Source organism: Cryptomeria japonica, chromosome 2 (assembly GCF_030272615.1).
Source record: "Cryptomeria japonica chromosome 2, Sugi_1.0, whole genome shotgun sequence".
Classification (NCBI taxonomy): domain Eukaryota; kingdom Viridiplantae; phylum Streptophyta; class Pinopsida; order Cupressales; family Cupressaceae; genus Cryptomeria; species Cryptomeria japonica.
The window spans coordinates 503553771-503575050 of NC_081406.1; positions in this window are offsets into that span (position 1 = coordinate 503553771).

Here is a 21280-nt window from a genome sequence, read left to right on the forward strand (position 1 = left end):
TTTTTAAGGTTAAGGTTCTCCTTTCACTTCTTTAAGTTGACATCCAAAAACTAGTAGTTAGGCCTTTCTCAAAATCAAAAATAAAATAAAAATAGAATTATATAGTTATCTCATTAGTAGTATTGTCATCCAAAAAAATAGAACTGCATAGCCATTTCTTTGGTAGTCTTGTCATCCAAAAAGTGTCAAAAATCCAAAAACATATAATTACGTAGTCGTCTTGTTAGTAGTATTGCCATCAAAAAGTGTCAAAAATCAAAACTTACAGTATTGTAGGTTGACATCCATAGATTTCTAGTCACGCCTTTCTCAAAAGGAAAAATATTGAAAACATAGAATTGCATAGTCATTCCATGGTAGTTTTGTCATCCAAAAAGAGTCAAAAATCCAAAAACATATATACATAGTCATCTTGTTAGTATTATTGTCATCCAGAAAGTCAAAAATAAAAATAAAAAATAGAATTGCATAATCATTTCCTTGGTAGTCTTATCATCCAAAAAGTGCCAAAAATCCAAAATAGAATTGCATAGTCATTTCTTTAGTAGTGTGATCATCCCCAAAAGTGTCAAAAACCCTAAAAATATAAGATTGTGTAGTCATTTCCTTAGTTGTATAGTCATCCTCAAAATTTCTAAAATACCAAAAACATAGTGTCTACACTTGCATTCGATTATCATATTCCTAGGAGGCTCTCATAGCCTATACACAATCACAAAGCAATAAAACTCAAATGGACCCAATGTGTGTGTGAGATTTTGCCAAGATCAAGATCTCAATGAAAAGTATAAAATAGAGAGACAAAATATTGATAGGAATAAACTGTATTCTATCAAGATGAAAATACTGATCAACTGGATCATCAAAAGTTACATACAAAGTAGATGAGCCTACTTATAAAGGCAAGGCTAAGAGATAAGAGAGCACACAATGATGGCATGTGGCTGAGTGAGATGCAAGGGTAGGTAGGGGTAGGTAGGAGAAATAGTAAAATATTCCACATGAGGTGGATCACCCACCGAAGGTGGAATTATCACACCACAATAAGTGGATATGATAAGTAAAAACAAGATCACACCATAAAAGGTGGAAATTCACCTACATACACACTCCCAATGAATGCACATCTCCCTAAGGGTCTCATATGCAAACTACTATGATATGCATGTACCTAAGAAAACTTAAGTAAATTGTAATTATATCCAAGATGAATAAATAATTACACCAACAGTATGACCCAAATTTTAATTGCATAAGTACTATGAACATAGTTTCAAATGCATGTAAGCCACCTCAAAGGCTAGCTACTTTGTTAGATATTACCCTTGTTCCAAAACCTAAGGATCCCTTTTCTATCAAAAACATTGAAAATGGATTAACCCTTGAATAAATTGAACAAGAAAAACAAGATCCCGAAGTTCTCGTGGTCATAAATTCCCCCTTGAATCATGACCCAAATAGGTACTTTCTATTGTTGGCTCAAAATAGAGCTAAATTACCCCTTAATTTTGGCATCTCCATAATAATGCAACCCAAGACACAAATATTACAAAGTATATGGTCCTCACATGTGTCATCCTCACAACAAGTACCTTATATTATTCCACTAGTCAACACAAGTCAGGATGCCAATCAAGTCATCACCTCAATTTCATAGTTTAACTCACAATTCAATAATCCCCTCTACAACACCCCTCCCATTGATCAAATTACACTGTCTCCATGCAAGCAATTACAATTTTAGGTACTAGTAGTCAAAAACAAAAGTGAAATAAAAATGTGTTACCATCAATGTCACAAGCAAAAAAATAACACCATCTCTTAGTCTATGGTGAAAATAACACATATTAAACCACTACATCTCTCCTATTGGGTACCACTTCCAATAATCAAAATGTGATTCCTCATAACTCTCCACCTAGCCAAAACTTCAATTGGTAAAACCTCAACATGTCATCACAAGAAAAATTGATCCCAACAACCACATATCCTTAGTACAATTATTTTGTCCTGCCAAACACTTCAAAAAAAATTAAATTCTCATACGTTCACGCACCCACTTCTACATCTGACTCTAACTTCAATTATATTTTTGAAAAAAACACCAACCAACACACTATGCTTTCAATCTATTGGACATGCCTAACAACTGAGAGTGGGGTGAGTCAGTTTGAACCTTAAAACATTTAAACTTAAAATTTATTTCCTAAATTTATGTCAACTTATCTTTAACCTTATCAGCAACAATGAATAAGTAGAGCAATGGAACAAAATGCACAACAGAGTGCCTAATTTACATGGAAATCCCAAATAGGAAAAACCATAGTGAGAGTCAACTCACAATATATGAAATGATTACTAATCTATTTTAGGCTCATTGACAAGGAAGCACACTTCCACCTAGAAGACTTGCAAGATGAGATTCACTATCCCATGGCAAGATACACAAGGACTTGTAGGCTGAATCTCACTACTCTAAGACAAAATATATCAAAACTTACAAGTTAAATCTCACTACTCTAGGGCAAGATACATCAAAACTTTCAGGTTGAAGCTCACTACTCTAGGGCAAGATACAATATCATAATATTTGAGTCGAAAAGATAAAGTCTTCTCCAAATATGAAGCTACACTTGAACCACTATCACAAGTAGCCAACTCCAATAACAATCACCACCACACTTTTATTGTATTCACATCACAAAACTCTACAAATGATATGATCATGAAAGTAGACTCACACATATTTTGATTTACACACTTACATCACAACAACCACACTTCACAACTCCATTTTGATCTTCTATATATATCATCTTCTTCATTACAAATATCAATTAGGCTGGCCAAAACAAAGGATACACATAGGTTTTATTAAATCGACAACCAAAAATATTATGGTGAATGTTGTCCAGTCTAGCAGATACAGAGGACCTAAAACATCATATTACATTTCTCTAAGTAGGTCCAAATAATACACATCATCCAAGGACGACAACTAGGTAACATGTAGATAAATAATGTAGCTCCAAATACTTAACATCCAAATGAATTAAATCAATGTGGATCCCAACACACAAAAGGTAAGACCCAAATACAACTTAACACACTCTCCAAAGTTGGAATATATCTTTAAGATCAAAGAATAAACTAAAAAACAAAACTTTATCAACCAAACCACATCAATTACCCAAAAAGACAACATCAAACACAATGCAGCACCAACTTGATCATCCAACACCATGTGGAGCACATATAGACATTCCTAGCACATCCAACACCTTTCCCAAATACTTCTTTCTCATTGTCATATCTATACATGCTAGCGCAACACAAACATATACATATCACTATATTGCACAAATTCCAAGAAACACTATCCTAAAAAGAACATCAATAAGTCTTCTTGCCAAATACCTCAAAAACCTAAAATTGGAACTGAGACAATCACATCCTCCAATTCATAGTACCTGAAACATCAATGTGGAGAAATGTGTAGCATTTTTTGGACTAACTAAATCAACTTCTGACAAACAGCCAAGCTATCAACAAACAACAATCACTAGCCACTTTAGCTACAACACCAAAAATCTAAAAAGATAGTAGTGCAATGTCCACAAAGCATAAACATTATGTCCAAATCTACAAGACCAAATTCTCAAATATGGAGGAATGTGGAGCATTCTTCTAGCTAGAATTACAAAATATTTTCCTGCATATCACATCTCCTCAAATTGCAAACATTTTGGAAATAACACTAGCCTAAACAAGAGTGCCAAAGCCAAGTAAAACATATCCCAACCATCATCATCATGCTAAAAATCCACAACTTATTACCATTAACACATCATATTGAATGTAGACTTAGAAAACCAATAAAAGTGGACATCCACACCCCAAAGCAACTGCAATTAGTAAAGACTATCTCCTCATATTTTACCAGAACATATTTGACAACTCAATACAAACTAAAAGTTGACAACAAATGACAACACTACCAACACTTACTCCTTTATAGTACAACAATACAATATCAATGACAACATTATAGCTTTCCATCATCACGGACAACACATATCGTCAAACATTAGGTTGACATCAATGACAACACATATTTCCAACACTCTCCCCCTTTGTCATTGATAGAAACAACATATGTAACATTATAAATATCTGCATAAACTCCCCCTAACAGCAACAACACTTCTCCTTAGCTATTATCTCTCCCCCTTTCACATCAAGGACATACACCTCATCATCATTCCAACACCAACAATAGATAACTTTTTCCTTAACCAATATCTCCCCCCGCTTAGTTTTATGTTGAAATAATTATTTCCTTACAACAACAAATCAACAACCTACGCGCCCTAAGATAAGCACTCAACATTAATCTAGTACTAAGTATATATCTTTAAATTCTTCCCCTCGACAAATGCACTATTATATGCATCTTAGTTGGAAGGATGGGCAATAATCCCTAGCTTCTGTCGAAGATACTCAAACATATCTTTTAGGAGTGCCTTAGTGAATATATCTACAATATAATCCTTAGTGGGCACATACTCTAATCTAACTTCCTTCTCTATAATGTTTTCCCTCAAGTGCTGACATCGAATAGAAATATGCTTGGTTTTGAATGCATCACATAATTCTTTGAAATATTTTATTGTACTAGTATTATCACACATAATCGGAATGGGCTCATCATAAATAACCTTCAAATATTTCAAAGTCTGCCCTATCCACATCACCTAAGTGTAGTAATGTATTATGCTTTAGCAGTGGATAAGGAGAGTGAATCTTGCTTCTTGTTGAACCAGGAAACCAACCTTCCTCCCAAGAAAAATGTACTACCACTAGTACTTCTTATATCATCAATGGAGCTAACCCAATCAACATTTGTGTAATCTAGGAGAGAAAAATCATTTTCCTTTTTGTACAATAGATCATAATTTAGAGTCCCTTTTGTAGAACACAATATGTCTCTAGGAGGAGGGGTGAATCAGTGATATCAAACAATTTCCAATTATGTGTGTGCAATTGGTAAAGTAATGAAGACACTAGTAATCAAACACACAAAGAATGCATCTCACAACACCAGATATATGAGGAAAACCCAATGTGGGAAAAACCTTGGTGAGAAATGTTGTTGGAGTCTACTACTCAAATCCAGCATCACAATAAAACACAGTATTACAAAGATTTAGGGCACCAACCCCTACACCGAGCACCAACTTAGTGTTGTAGAATGAAATAACAACTTATTACAATGAAAGTACCTTGTTACAAATGAGTTTTGTAACACCTATTCAAATTCTCTCCCTCAGTTACAACTCTTCTCTATTTTACTAGTTCTTTCACTACTAATTATCAATTCACTCTCTCTAATCCCTTGCCAATCAATCTCTTCCTTTGTTCACTTCCTCTGATACTCACCCTGCACTCTATCACTCTCAGATTTCTTCCTATTGTTTCACTCAACTCTATTATCTACCGGTTAAACCTCTGCTAAACCCCCTTACCAGTTACAAATATTGCTACCGGTTCTCTTTCAGATACTTAGTTGCAATACTCTTCTCAATCTGATCTGCACACTATTCACTCAAGCACACTCCTCTCTAGCAGCTGGCATCACATATCATCTCTTCAATCTACATAGTAATACATGAACTTTCCCATCAGAAAGAGGTTCAAACTATCTACAGTTAGGGTTTCTTCTACCTACCATGAATGGTATCAGATCACATCAGATCTCCTCTCCACGACTGACAACCTAAAACAAATCAAGCCTCACCACCATTTCCAATCTTTCTAGAACACACTTACTATATTTGACAAACATGGCTCTTCTTTTTGTTAATCACCATAAATTCTCTGGATGTTTTTCTTCACCAAATCTCATATGCTACTCGATGTATCTTTTACCTACTTCAATTCGCACCTGCATCAATCAACACATCATTAGTATGTGTCATTCAATTTGTCTCAATCCGTAAACTTTTTTCATCATCTCATGATTTATGCAGACTGCATTAAATGTCTTACCAATCACTAACTACTTTGTTGATGCACTGTTCACTTGCCACTTGGAGACTATGTGGTATCTCAGTTGGCATCCAGCTCAGCTCAGTCCATTGTGTCAGTTCAGGCTCATGCACCAACCTAAAGACATGTACTATCGGTCCTCTTTCCCTACCGGTCATGCAATGACCAGTCAACCCTTGTATCATCTCTTCACTATTATGTTGGTTACTTTAAGCTAACTTGGATTGCTCCTGGTTCTGTTTTCACACTCTATGTGATCTAGAAATGATTCACTCTATTATTTTGTATTTTGCTTGTTCGTACATGCTCACTAGTGGCCTTGTTTACCGGTTGATACTACTCCTTTCTGCATACTGATTGACAATACATACATGTTGATCATGCTATACAGGTTGACATAACTAGTCTTACCTTTAGTTGTCTCTATGTGTTCTTATCCTTACTTATTGGTGAACATCCATACCAGTAACATCTTTTGCTTGCATCTTGCATACACCTTGCATACTAGTAGCCATCCATAATGGTGACTACATACTGGTTGATATCAATGACAATACAATTCCAACAATCTCACCCTTTAGCATTGATGTTAATACACTCTGCATTTCTTCAATAGGTTCATTCTGCCCCTTTGACAACAATGACAAAGGGCACAAACTTTGCATGCACTTATCTCCCCCTTTGTTCATCAACTAGTTCAAGAGTCAAAAGATATGGTAGTGAACTCCCCCTAAACCATAGATCTCCATACACATTTAAGTGCATGAAGCAAGTGACACAACTCCTAAATTGTGTCTCAGATGCTCAAATTTGCTTACCGGTAGAGGTTTGGTGGATATATCAACAACTTGTTCACCTGTAGGGACATACTCTACCTTAACTTCCTGATTTGCCACCACCTCCCTAAAAAAATTATATTTGATGGCAATGTGCTTTGTCCTTGAATGCATAACTGGGTTCTTTGATATGTTAATTGCACTTGAATTGTCACACTGGATGGAAATGGGGTTGGACATTTATACCTGAATATCCTTGAGGGTCTGTGGTGCAAGGACCTAACACTCCAAGCATACAGTTTTGTTTTCTTCTAAGTTTTTTTGTTGTCTCTCGTGATGTATTAATGAACCAACCATTTGGAACTCAATAGAGCCATGGTTGTGTTATCCAAGCTTTTGGTTGTGTTATTTGTGTTCAGGATGCTATCAACCTAGGAAGTTGTAATGATAATATTGATCACAGGAGTAGTACTCTAGATCATTTTCATCATGTAATAGAGGTCTATTGTATTGTGTTTTGGTCTTCTAGGATGTTTGAGGGCCTTTAGGAGCCTTGGAATGCACTTGAATGCAAAGTTGCATCTCAAGTGTCAAAAAGATGTAAAAGTTGTTGAACAACATTTTGCAACATTTTGCAAAAGTTGCATTTTTTATAATTGGAATTGAAATATAGTTCAACCAACTGAAACATGGGAATATAATCCAAAAAACCCTTCATTGTACGGGTTGGAGAACCTAGAATGCAAGAGCTAGTTTTGTGTTTTCAAGAAATATTGTCTTTTCACCATTTTTGATAGTTTTTCCTTATTTTCATTACATTGTACGGCCCACTATGGACTTGTCAGAGGAATGTCATTGTAGGGCATGAGTGTTTGTTGAATGTACTTTCTAGAAAGGTAGATTGGAAAGTCTTTTTCTATTTGGTTGCAGGGAACTAGCTCATTCTCTCTAACTAGGTGTAAAACCCTTGCAAAGTAGGGTTTGGGAGAAAAATAGCTCTAACCTAAGCATCCATTCATGGTACAATTGAAATAAAATGGAATTATAGGTTAGGGTCTATAAATATGATTAGAGTAGGTTTTGTTTCTTTGCAGGCCTTTGTGGAGGAGCTACAATGAAACCCTAGGCTTACTGCTAGGAGTTAGTGAGTTAGGACAACAGAAGATGTGCAAATTCTGAACACGTGTGGATTGGTAGAAGAGAAATGGGCCCATGGTTGGAAATCCCTCTGAGCTCCCTTGAATAATCCATGATTATTTTTTGCCGACGTTTTGACTGGTGAACCTTTTCAAGCACTAATTTGTGAGTCACCCGGGTAGGCCTAAACCCTTGAAAATAGGATAGTTTTGGTTCCCACCTGTGTACAAAAAACCCAGATACAATTCTTCAATATTGTATGCAAATATAAAAAGGGTACTTGAATCTATAATTTATATCTAGCCTTGTTAAGGGAGATTTCAAGCTAAGCCCTGAAAACCACCAATGGAGGGCTAATTGAACTAGGCCTATTTGGGAGCCGGTAGAGATAAAGAGAGGTTAGGAAACCTTGGAGATGGGTTTGAAGATGCCCAAACCCCTTTAAGACATCAAAGACATAATATAAATGCATTTAGAACACAAAGAACCATTTAGTGTGTTGTGATCCTTTGCAGAGGTTGTTGGAGCCTTAGGAGTGGTATTGGGGATTGAGGTGGAAGCCTCAACAAGAGTTGTTGATTGTCTAAGATCAGTGGCTATACCTTAGAGGAAAGACAAAGTGGATCAGACCTTGTAGTTCTAGATATAAAAACCCCTACCAAGTTCCATTGGATGGGCTTGAGGAGTTAGAGGGTTGAGTAAGACAAGGAACCAAGAAGGTGAATAGAACAAGCTCCAAGACTCTCTACATCAGAGTGGTATTAGAGCCACCCTTTGAAATATTTGGTGTATGTCAGACTATGAATAATCAAAAGAAATTTCAATGCCTCCAAAGGCAATGACTCTAAAAGCCATCCAACAGATGGTGGCAGAGATGATAGAAGGATTGAAGGATTCAGAAGGAAGTAAAGGAACTAGAGATGTTAAGAAGGAGAAGGGAAAGATTAAGACAGAATGGGGAGATGAGATGGATGAAGAAGTGGAAGATGGAGAGGAACAAGTAGAAGTAGCAATGTCTCAAGACCAAAAGCTATTATTGGATGCAGTCAAATCCATCTCCAAGGATAATTTGGATGGATTACCCACCTATGGAGGAAATCTCAATGGAGAAGAGTTTCTAGATTGGATAGAGGGCCTAAATAATCATTTTGATTATAAGGAAGTAGCAAAGGAGAAAAGATTCAATGTGGCCAAATCAAGATTGAGAGGATTAGCATTAGTTTGGTGGAACATGATGCAAGAAGAAAGGATACAAGAAGGTAAGAAGAAGATAACTTCATGGGAGTGTATGAAGATAAAGCTTAAGGCTCAATTCCTACCAGGGGATTATGAAGTTCAAATCCACAAGAGACTTAAAAATTTGAAACAAAGGGAGCTAGATGTCAATGCATACACTAAGGAATTCCACAAACTCAGTTTGAGGGCTAGGAAGCATGAGAATGAAGTGGCGAAATTGGCAAGGTACATGAATGGCCTTAGGAAAAACATACAAGATGAAATCAACATCCTCACACCAGACACTATTCATAAATGATTTCAGTTGGCATTAAGGGTAGAGGAGAAGATCAAGAGAAGAAGTGAAAAAAATCAGAAACATAGAGGTGGTAAGAATTTTAGAGGTATAGGAACACTTGGTAGAGGGCAGAATTCTTCAAGAAATGAAGAACAATAGAACCAAGAAGGAAGTGGGGACTCACAAAGAGGAACATTTAGAGGATCCTTTATAGGAAGAAGAAATTTTAGGGGCAGGTTTGGAAGCTTAGGGAGAGGAAACACAGTCTTCACCAGTAGGTGTTATCACTGCAATCAAGTTGGACATACCATGCGTAGGTGCCCGAGAAAAGCCTCAAGTTCATCAAGCTCATACATGGGTGAAAGAAGGACTCAATTAGTGCAAGAGGAGGACACTCAAAGTGAGACCTCTCCAATCAACAAGGCAGGGCCAGTGATAGATGGAGAAAACTTAATTATGAGAAGGACAATGCTCAAGATACCCCAAGCTCAAAAGCCACCATAGAGGAAAGTTTTGTTTAGAACCACTTGTAAGTACCATGAAAAAATTTGTAAGGTGATTGTGGATTCAGGTTCGACTGAGAACATTGTCTCAGTTGAAATGGTGGATAAACTCAAACTGAAAAGATTGCCTCACCTCACTCCTTATAAAGTATCATGGCTCAACCAGGGTCAACATGTCTTAGTTGATGAACAAGCATGGGTGGAATTTGAAATTGGTGAGTATAAAGGCAAACTATTATGTGACATATTGTCTATGGATGCTTGTCATCTACTTTTGGGTTGTCCATGGCAATATGATGTGAGAGCTAGTCATGATGGATAAAAGAACAACTATCTCATCACCAAAAATGGCAAGAAGTATCAGATGGATCCATTACCTAATCCAAAAGAGGATAAGAAAGTAGGGTCAAGTGTCATGTTTATGAGTGGTAAAGAGTTTCTTAAAGTATTAAAATAAGAGGGTAATCAAGGCTATGCTACAGTGATAAAGCCTAAAGATGAAGCTAAGGCATATCCAATGAGTGAAGTGCCTCAAGAGGTGCAAGGTCTACTAAAGCAACATGTAGAAGTTATAGGAGATGACATGCCTAATTCTTTGCCTCCAATGAGAGATGTAAACCATCAAATAGACTTAATACCAGGGGCAAATCTGCCTAACAAAGCTTCTTATAAAATGACCCCTAGTCAGAATGAAGAGATCGCCAAACAAGTGCAAGAAATCTTAGAGAAAGGGTTTATCAAGAAGAGTTTGAGTCCATGTGTTGTACCTATTGTGCTAGTGCCTAAAAAAGAAGGAAAATGGACAATGTGCATTGACTCAAGGGCAATTAATAAGATCACTATAAGGTACTGGTTTCCCATGCCAAGGATTGAGGACCTATTGGACAATCTAGGAGGTGAAAGCTACTTCACAAAGGTGGACTTGAATTCTGGTTATCATCAGATGAGAATCAGACCTGGTGATGAATGGAAGATAGCCTTTAGAACCAATGCAGACCTATATGATTGGTTGGTGATGCCATTTGGCCTCACCAATGTACCTAGTACCTTCCAAAGGCTCATGAATGAAGTCTTAGTTGAGTTTATTGGTAGATATTTTATTGTGTATCTTGATGACATTTTGATCTTCAGCAGGTCCAAGGAGGAACACCTCAAGCATGTGGAGATGGTCTTGAAGAATTTGAAGGAGGCTCAACTCAAAATCAACCTTGAAAAATGTGAGTTTTTGAAAACAGAGTTAGTTTACCTTGGTTTTGTTATTTCACATGGTTGCTTAAAGATGGATCCAAGTAAGGTAGAAGCAATACTTAATTGACCTACACCTAGGGGCATAAGTGATGTTAGAAGTTTTCATGGAATGGCATCTTTTTATAGGAAGTTTGTGAGAAACTTTAGTCATGTTTGTGCTCCTATACTCAACACCATTAAAGGAGGGATTAAATGTCACTTTAAGTGGACAGAGGAAGTCAATAAGGGGTTTGAAATGTTGAAAGCTAAGATAGCGGAGCTGCCAACCCTTAGGTTGCCTGATTTTAGTTAGTTGTTTACAGTAGAATCTAATGCTATCCAAAGGGCAATAGGGGTAGTTTTAAGCCAAGAAGGTCATCATATAGCCTTCTTCTCAGAGAAGTTAAATGAAGCTAAGCAAAGATACTCCACATATGACTTGGAGTTGTATGCCATGGTGCAAGCATTGAAGAAGTGGCGTCATTACCTTCTGCCCAAAGAGTTTGTATTTTTCACTGACAACCATGCCCTTAGTTTCTTCAATGGGCAAGAGAAGTTGAACCAGAGACACCTAAACTGGGCTAAATACGTACAATCCTATACCTTTATTATTAAGCACAAAAAAGGCACAACAAACAAGGTAGTTGATGCATTAAGTAGGAGAGTCATGACTATGCAAGAGATATAGTTGCAGAGTGTAGGATTGAATGAGTTAAAAGATCTCTACAAGGATGATAAGGATTTTGCAAAGATATATGTTGTTTGTGCTGATTTTTCTAACACCTTGTAGTGCCCCTACCCTAGTCAGCTTTAAAAAAATGGTTTGACCTTGGTTGACTTTTTTTATGGGGCATTCTTGGATGGTTGATTTGCCATTATGTAATGTTGTAGTCAGATATTATGATTATTGCGCGTACCTATTAATGTGCTTCCGCATCAATTCTTATATAAGTTTATTTGTTCTCCTTATTCATGTTATTAATCTCGGGCTAACACTTTCATTATATATATATATATATATATATATATATATATATATATATATATATATATATATATATATATACATATATATATATGTATATGTATATATATATATATATATATGTATGTATATGTAAATGTATATATATATATATATGTATATATATATATATGTATGTATGTATGTATGTATGTTTATATGTATGTATGTATGTATGTATGCTTGTGTGACTCATGGTTGTAAGACATTGTAGGTACAGTACCGTCTAGGTGCGAGGTTTGTCTTCACCTGGATTCACAGGTTTGAGTGTACCTCTTTGGTCCTTAGAGTTTGGATTAGGTGGTCATAAAACCCTCATTTCACCCTAGTCGTGCTCAAGTGAGCGTCATCATTCATCTGTTGGTTTCCCTTTTGTTTGGGTTTGCAGGTTGTGTATTTGGTTGGCTTTCTTGGGTTGCGTGCTTTGCATGTGGTAAAATTGAGTATTTAATCCTAAGTATTTAATTTGATTTAATGTGTGTTTACGCATTAGTATTTAAAGGACTAAATTAAATAGGACCCCTTTATGAGATTAATCATTAATTAAAAATTGCTCTATTCATGTTTTTAGCAAGTTCAATTTAATGGTTAATTTTAAATAATGAATTTATTCCATTTATGCATTTTGAAAGGAAAGATTTTAATTCATTCGAAATAGAAATAATTTAACCTATTTGGCATTTTGGAAATAGAAAGGTTAATTTCAATTAAGTGAGAAAATCAAGTTTAGTATATTGGATTTGTTGAAAAGAATGATTTTTTATTTTAATTGAAAGAAAGTATTTTAAATTCAAAAATAAGAAATTAGGTCAAACATTCCTCCATTTAACCTAGTTTTGAAAATATTTTTGGGGGATTATTTTTGGAGAGCATTTTTTTTTGGAGAAGGATTTTTGGAGGAGATTTGGGCATTTTGGGAAGGAAGGATTTCTTTGAGCTACAGGTTGGGCTCTTCATCAGATCTTGCCAGGAATGCGAAATGAGGTAGGATTCGGGTGCATCTCTTTGATTTCTTGTTTTATTGAGTTTTTTTTCTAAAACCAAATATTGGGGAATGGTTGTTCATGATGAAATCTTTCTTAAAATCTCCATGAATGTTCTTAAATTTAAGTTTTAGTTTTGGGAATATTGGTTGTTTTTGGGTCAAGATTGGTTACATGGAGTAGATAAATGGGTGTAAATCCATCTTAGTTTGCCAAATATGGTTTTCTAGTTGAGAGAATTTGCCTATTTGAAAGTTATTCAACAAAAATTGTGTATTTAGAAAATCATGGTCATTCTGGAAAATATATTTCAGCCTCTGTATGAGACTGTGAATAAATAAAATATGGGGTTTTCATTTTTCTTTTAATGTTTGTATATAAAAAAAAGGGGGGGATTAAATAAATAAACTGAAAATTATAGTTTAATTTATTTGGGCATTTAGGGTTTGGAGGGCGGAGGAGCCGAGGCTCAACTCACACCCCCCTCCCTTCCCCTCCTCCTCGTGGGTTCGCAGCCTTGCCTGCAACCACAGTGTGGCTGCAGAGGGCATGCATCCACAAAGTGGCTGCAGCGACCTGCGACCATAGTGTAGTCGCAGAAGCCTGCGTCCACAGTGTGGCCGCAGGGGCTGCGGAATGGGCATCCACCACTCCCGTGATGGGAGGTGGGCCCCGCAGTTGATATATTTTTTTTATTTAATTTAAAATATAAAAACAAATGCATCGTGGTATAAATTTTGGCTTATTAAAACTTTTTAATTTTTTTTTTATTTAAAAAGTTTTAATAGTATATTTTTTTATTATTAATTATTAATTAAGTATATATTTTATTAATTGGGATTAATATATATTAATTAATAATTAATTTATAAATTTAGTATTAATTATTAATTCATATATATTTTATTAATTGTGGATTAATATATATATATATATATATATATATATATATATATTAAATTTGTATTTGCTTATATACATGCAAGGAAGTATCATTAGATTTAGAAAATGAACATCGATTTTGATTTCCTTTAAAATGTATATTTCTATTTTTGGAAAGTATATATCTGTGTTGCAAAAGATGAAATTAGATTATTGTTTTCGAACAAATATGAGAATGATGTTTTATTTTGAAGAATAAATACCATATCTTAGTTGATTAATGGATATTTGATTTTATATCATTGTGTATTCCGCATATATAATATAATCATTTTAATGTGTTTTTGGTTTGGAAACTCATGATGACATATTTATGTTATGGTATGATGCAAATGAACTTTAGTGAATTAGAAAACCATGAACGTCATGTACCTAGGCAAGGTAGACAAATTGCAATCAATCTTAGATCGATTAGAGAATTGGATCGTTTGTAATGTTTGAATGATATGGAAGAAGATTGTCTTTTCTGATTATGTCTATGCATGTTTGATTTTCTGTATTCGCATTTGCTTAAGAAATGGCAAGTCCTTGTTTGTGTATGTTGGATATTTTCGCATGTTGATTTGGGTACCTGTTTATGTCCTTGATCTCGAGTATTTACTGTTTTCATATGTTGGTGTTGTATCTGATCATTAACTGTTGTTTTTTGCCCTTGTGAGAACTTGATATTCATGTTAGACCATGGTTTGCTTATGATGGGTTGCGAATACTTAGTTTCACAGATGCACCAGTTGATTTGTGTAATTGTTTCTTATTATGTCAGTTGGATCTTTTTCCTAATTCAAGGATCATTCTTGTATTTATTGATCGATGTGGTCATATGTATTATTGGTTTAAGTATGCCTTGATGGCAGGATATAAATGATGTGAACCTTATGTATTCTTCACCCTATTATTTTATCAGAGGGGTCTTGCAGTTGAACAAATCCGAAGATGTAGCCCACTAGGGGTGAACTCCGATATCATTTATGTGTTATGTGGTGTTTATGTTATTTTGTTTCCTCTCTAATTTAGCATGTATGGATGTCATTATGTTAAAATGTGTAATATGAATTAGATGAAGTTAATCGTAAATGCATGTATGTAGTCATCTTATTAATGTGGTAATTTTGATCACGAAGAATGTAAATTCAAATAATTGGAATGTATTCATTTGTTGATAATGCAATTAAAGTATTCTTGGAAAGCATTCGTTATTTTATTTTAAAATTAAAGTATGTAATGTATTAGATGCATGACTTATGTTTTAATGAAAGTTTGGGTGAATTTTATGGTTAAAATTTTAATGGATGAACTCATCATGTTATCAAAATTTTAACTCTAATGGATGAACTTCATTATGTTATCTATATTTTTAACCTTAATGGATGAACTCATCATGTTATCTATAATTTTAACCTTAATGGATTAACTCATCATGTTATCTAAATTTTAACTCTAATGGATTAACTTCATTATGCTATCTATATTTTAACTTTAATGGATGAACTTCATTATGTTATCTATATTTTAACTTAATGGATGAACTCATCATGTTATCTATATTTTAACCTTAATGGGTGAAATTAATCATGGCATCTATATTTTTAACCTTAATGGATGAACTCATCAAGTTATCTATATTTTAACCTTAATGGATGAACTCATCATGTTATCCATATCTTCAACTATAATGGATGAACTCGCCCTGTTATCTATAATTTTAATTTAGTGAATGAATTATATACTTGTTTAAAGTAATAATTGGTAATTAAGTAAATCAACTTAATTGGGTTAATTAGCGTGGGTTGAGTTAAGTGTTGAATCAATTAATCACGTTGGGAAACCCTTTAGGTGTTAGCTAAATATTTCATTATGTGATCTGAGCTTATGATAACTCATCGTATCATTATGTTGTGTTTAAAACTCTTAAAAACATATATATATATATATATATATATATATATATATATATATATATATATATATATATATATATATATATATATATATATATATATATATATATTGCACTTTATTCTTGATTTTTAGCCTTATCCCTTCGAGGTTTCCTAGCGGAGCATTACACACCTCACATGTCTCTTATTCAGCATATATGATACAAGAGGGTTTGTTGTTCAAAGTACATCTTCTTTGCATACCCCAATGTTCTATGAGACAAAATATTATCCAAGAAAAGCATCAAGGAGGTCTAGGAGGTCACTTTGGCATAAATAAAACTTTGGAGCAGAATGTTAGGTTTTACTATTGGCCCAAGTTGCAATTAGAAGTGAGAAGGTTTGTAGAACAATGTGCAATCTGCCAAAGAGAAAAAGGATCATCAAGTAATGCAGGTCTATATCAACATTTGGTCATACCTCAGAGACCTTGGGAATGTTTGAGTATGGATTTAGGCTTGCCAAGAACTCCAAGGGGATTTGATGGTGTATATGTGGTGGTAGATAGGTTCAGCAAAATGGCACATTGCATACCTTGCAAGAGCACCAATTATGCCACCTACATTGCAGGCATCTTCTTCAAGGAGATAGTTAGGATTCATGGCCTTCCAATCAGCATAGTTAGTGATAGGGATGCAAAGTTCATAAGCCACTTTTGGAGGACACTTTGGAGAAAGTTGGGCACTAAAATATCCTTTTCATCTATCTATCATCCTCAATCAGATGGTCAGACAGAGGTAGTCAACAGATCATTGGGTAATTTGCCAAGATGTCTTACAAAACAACATGGGCAGACTTGGGGTTTGGTACTCGGTCGGGCAGAATATGCATACAATGACTCAATGAATCATAGCATAGGTAAAATTCCCTTTGAGATAGTGTATGGATTTCATCCTAGGGGAATACTAGAGCTCAGAGATCTCAGTTCTATGGCACCTAAGAGTGCACAAGGTGAGAATTTTGCAAAAGGTATCAAAGAAGTGCATAATAAGGTAAGGCAGACCTTACAACAAAAGTCCAACCAGTATAAGGTGAATGTTGATAAAACAAGAAGGAATGTGCAATTTAAAGTTGGAGACTTAGTATTAGAATACCTAAGGAAGGAGATACTTCCAAAAGGGTAGCCTACCAAGCTAATGATGAAGAAGATTGGACCTCTCAAGGTGGTGCACAAATATGGATAGAATGCATATGAAGTTGAACTTCCTCCCACATTGGGTATTTCTCCTATCTTTAATGTATGTGATCTCTATCCATACAAGGGAGAGTCACAAACAAATCAGTTGGATACTCCATCACAAGGTAATGAAGATTGGGTGAGCGATTTGCTACCAAGCCAACCGGTCAAGTTGGAAAGTATCTTGGACACCAAGGTAGTAAAGAAGATAAGGAAAGGAGTCTACAAGCATTATCTTGTCAAGTGGGAAGGGTTACCTGAATCAGATGCTATGTGGATGTCAAAATTAGATATATTCCAGCATGGAGTGGAGATTGTAGACCTCTTAACTCGAGGGACTTGAGTTCTTTGTCCCAGGGGAGTATGGTGCAGGGCACCTAACACTCCAAGCATACAGTTTTGTTTTCTTCTAAGTTTTTGTGTTGTCTCTCATGATGTAATAATGGACCAACCATTTGGGACTTAGTAGAGCCATGGTTGTGTTGTCCAAGCTTTTGGTAGTGTTATTTGTGTTCAAGATGCTAGCAACCTAGGAAGTTGTAATGATAATGTTAATCATAGGAGTAGTACTCTAGATCATTGTCATCATCTAATAGGGTTCTATCGTATTATGTTTTGGTCTTATAGGATGTTTGAGGGCCTTTATGAGCCTTGGAATGCACTTGAATGCAAAGTTGCATCTCAAGTGTCAAAAAGATGTAAAAGTTGTTGAGCAACATTTTGCAACATTTTGCAAAAGTTGCATTTTTTATGATTGGTGTTGAAATTTGGCTCAACCAACTGAAAAATGGGCATATAAGCCAAAAACACCTTCATTTTACGAGTTGGAGAACCTGGAATGCAAGAGCAAGTTTTGTGTTTTCAAGAAATCTTATCTTTTCACCATTTTTGATAGTTTTTCCTTATTTTCATTACATTGTACGGTCCAATAAAGACTTGTCAGAGGAATCTCATTGCAGGGCATGAGTTTTTGTTGAATTTACTTTCGAGTAGGGTAGATTAGCAATTTTTTTTGTGTTTGGTTGCAGGGAACTAGCTCATTCTCTGTAACTAGGTGTAAAACCCTTGCAAAGTAGGGTTTAAGAGCAAAATGGCTCTAACCTAAGCCTCCATTGATGGAACTAGTTGAAATCAAATGGAATTATAGGTTAGGGTTTGTACATATGATTAGAGTAGGTTTTGTTGCTTTGCAGGCCTTTGTGGAGGAGCTACAATGAAACCCTAGGCTCACTACTAGGAGTTAGTGAGTTAGAAAAACAAAAGATGTGCAAATTTTGAGCACGTGTGGATTGGTAGAAGAGAAACGGACCCATGGTTTGAAATCCCTCTAAGTTCCCTTGAATAATCCATGATTATTTTTGGCATATGTTTTGATTGGTGAACCTTTTCAAGCACTAATTTGCGAGTCACTCGGGTAGGCCTAAACCCTTGAAAATAGGACAGTTTTGGTTCCCACCTATGTACGAAAAACACAGATGCAATTCTACAATATTGTATGCAACTCTGAAAAGGGTACTCGAATATTCAATTTATTTGTGGCCTTGTTTAGGGAGATTTCAAACTAAGCCCTGAAAACCGCCAATGTAGGGCTAATTGAATTAGGCCTATTTGGGAGCCGGTAGAGACAAAGAGAGGTTAGGAAACCTTGGTGATGGGTTTGAAGATGCCCAAACCCATTAAAGACATCAAATACATAATTTAAATTCATTTTGAACACAAAGAACCATTTAGTGTGTTGTGATCCTTTGCAAAGGTTGTTGGAGCCTTAGGAGTGGTGTTGGAGATTGAGGTGGAAGCCTCAAGAGGAGGTTTTGATTGTCTAAGATCAGTGGTTATACCTTGGAGGAAAGACAAATTAGATCAAACCTTGTAGCTCTAGATAGAAAAACCCCTACCAAGTGCCATTGGATGGGCTTGAGGAGTTAGAGAGTTGAGTAAGATAACGAACCAAGAAGGTGAATAGAAGAAGCTCCAAGACTCTCTGCATCATTCTTCTTCATCCATAGCACCTAAGAAAAACATGTGGTAGCAGAAATATATTATGCCTCGTAGTAGATAGGGAAACTGAATCCTTCTTCTTGTTGTGCCATGAGACCAACCAGTTACCTAGGAAGAATGCACCACCACTTATGCTCTTTCGGTCATCAATGCATCATTCCCAATCAGCATCAATGTAGACTTATAAGGTAAAATTCCCTTTCTTGGGATACCATAGTTCATAATCAAGTGTCCCTTGTAGATATTGGAATATCCTCTTGACTGCATTCAAATGTGATTATTTGGGTGCAGCTTGAAATCTAGCCACCATGCATACTGCCTACACTATATTTGGTCTAGAAACAGTAAGATATAACAAACTACCAATCATGGATCTATACAATGTCTAATCCACTACCGGGGGATTCATCATCCTTTCTCTACTTGCATCTAGTCACCATGGGGGTACTTACCAGTTTTCTATCTTCCATTTGGAACTTCTTCAACATATCTTTGGCATACTTGGTTTGAGAGATAAATATCCCTTTACCTTGCTATGAAATCTGCAAACCAAGAAAGTAAGACAACTCTCCAAGCATTGACATCTCAAACTCTGACTGCATCTGATCAGCAAACTCTTTACACAAGGTATCCTTGTTGCCTCCAAAAATGATGTCATCCACATATACAACCACAATAATCATGTGGTTTCCATTTTCTTTAATGTATAGATTACTATCTGCACTCCCTTTTCTAAACCTCTGCTCCTTTAGATATTTGTATAACCTTGAGTACCATGCTCTTGAAGCCTTCTTGAAACCATATAGTTCTTTCTTCAACTGGCACACAAAGTTTTCATCATCATGTAGCAGAAAATCTTCCTGTTGTTCCAAGTATACTTCCTCTTCTAAATTTCTATTCAGGAAAGCAGATTTTACATCCATTTGATAGACTTTGTATCCCTTGTAGGCTGAAAAGGCTAGAAACATTCTAATGGTCTCAAGTCTACCAACCAGTGCAAATGTATCTTCAAAATCTATTCCCTCTACTTGAGAGTAACCTATGCACACTAACCTTGCTTTGTGCCTCAGAATATTTCCTTCTTCATTCATATTGTTCTGGTAGACCCACTTTGTGCCAATGACATTCTTATCAACCGGTCTAGGAAATAACTCCCATGTTTTATTCTTCTCAATTTGTTGTAACTCTTCTTCCATTGCATCCATCCATTTCTGATTTATGTTGGCCTCATTAAATGTTTTGGGCTTCATTTCAGTCATGAGGCATAAATTGACCCATTCATCATTTCGGGCAAGTCTTCTTCTAGTCTGCACACCATCATTCTTATTACCTAAAATCTGCTCTTTCTGGTGGTTATTCTGCACATACTAGTTTTGGGACTTGTTGGATTCTTCTTCCGGTTCACTATCAGTCTGAACTTCACATTCATCACCAGTGTCATCATAGCAGTTTACTTGTGCTTGTCTTCCTTTATGCATATCTTCATCAACTCTTACATGCACACTCTCAATGACTCTTCTTAGTCTTTTGGTGTAGCATTTGTAGGCTTTGCTATGAGTTGAGTAGCCCAAGAAGATACCATCATCACTCATAGAATCAAAGTTACCCAGGCCATCCATATCTCTCTTGATAAAGCATTTACTTTCAAACACTTTGAAGTATTTAACTGATGACTTCCAGTCATACCACAATTCATAAGGTGTCATTCTACTATTTATTCTCAGTTGAACCTGGTTCAAAGTATATACCACAGTGTGAACTATTTCATTCCAGTATGTATGCAGTATATTTGCCTCATTTAGCATGATTCTTTCCATCTCCTTGACTGTCCTATTTTTTCCTTTATAAAACACCATTTTGTTGTGGTGTCCTTGGAGCTGAATACTATCTTCTTATTCCATGTCTCTCGCAGTAATATTCAAACTCATTTGACATGAACCTCCACCCCGGTCTGATCTTAGACATTTCAAGTTGCATCCACTTTCCCTCTCAACCATCTTCCAGAAAATCTTGAA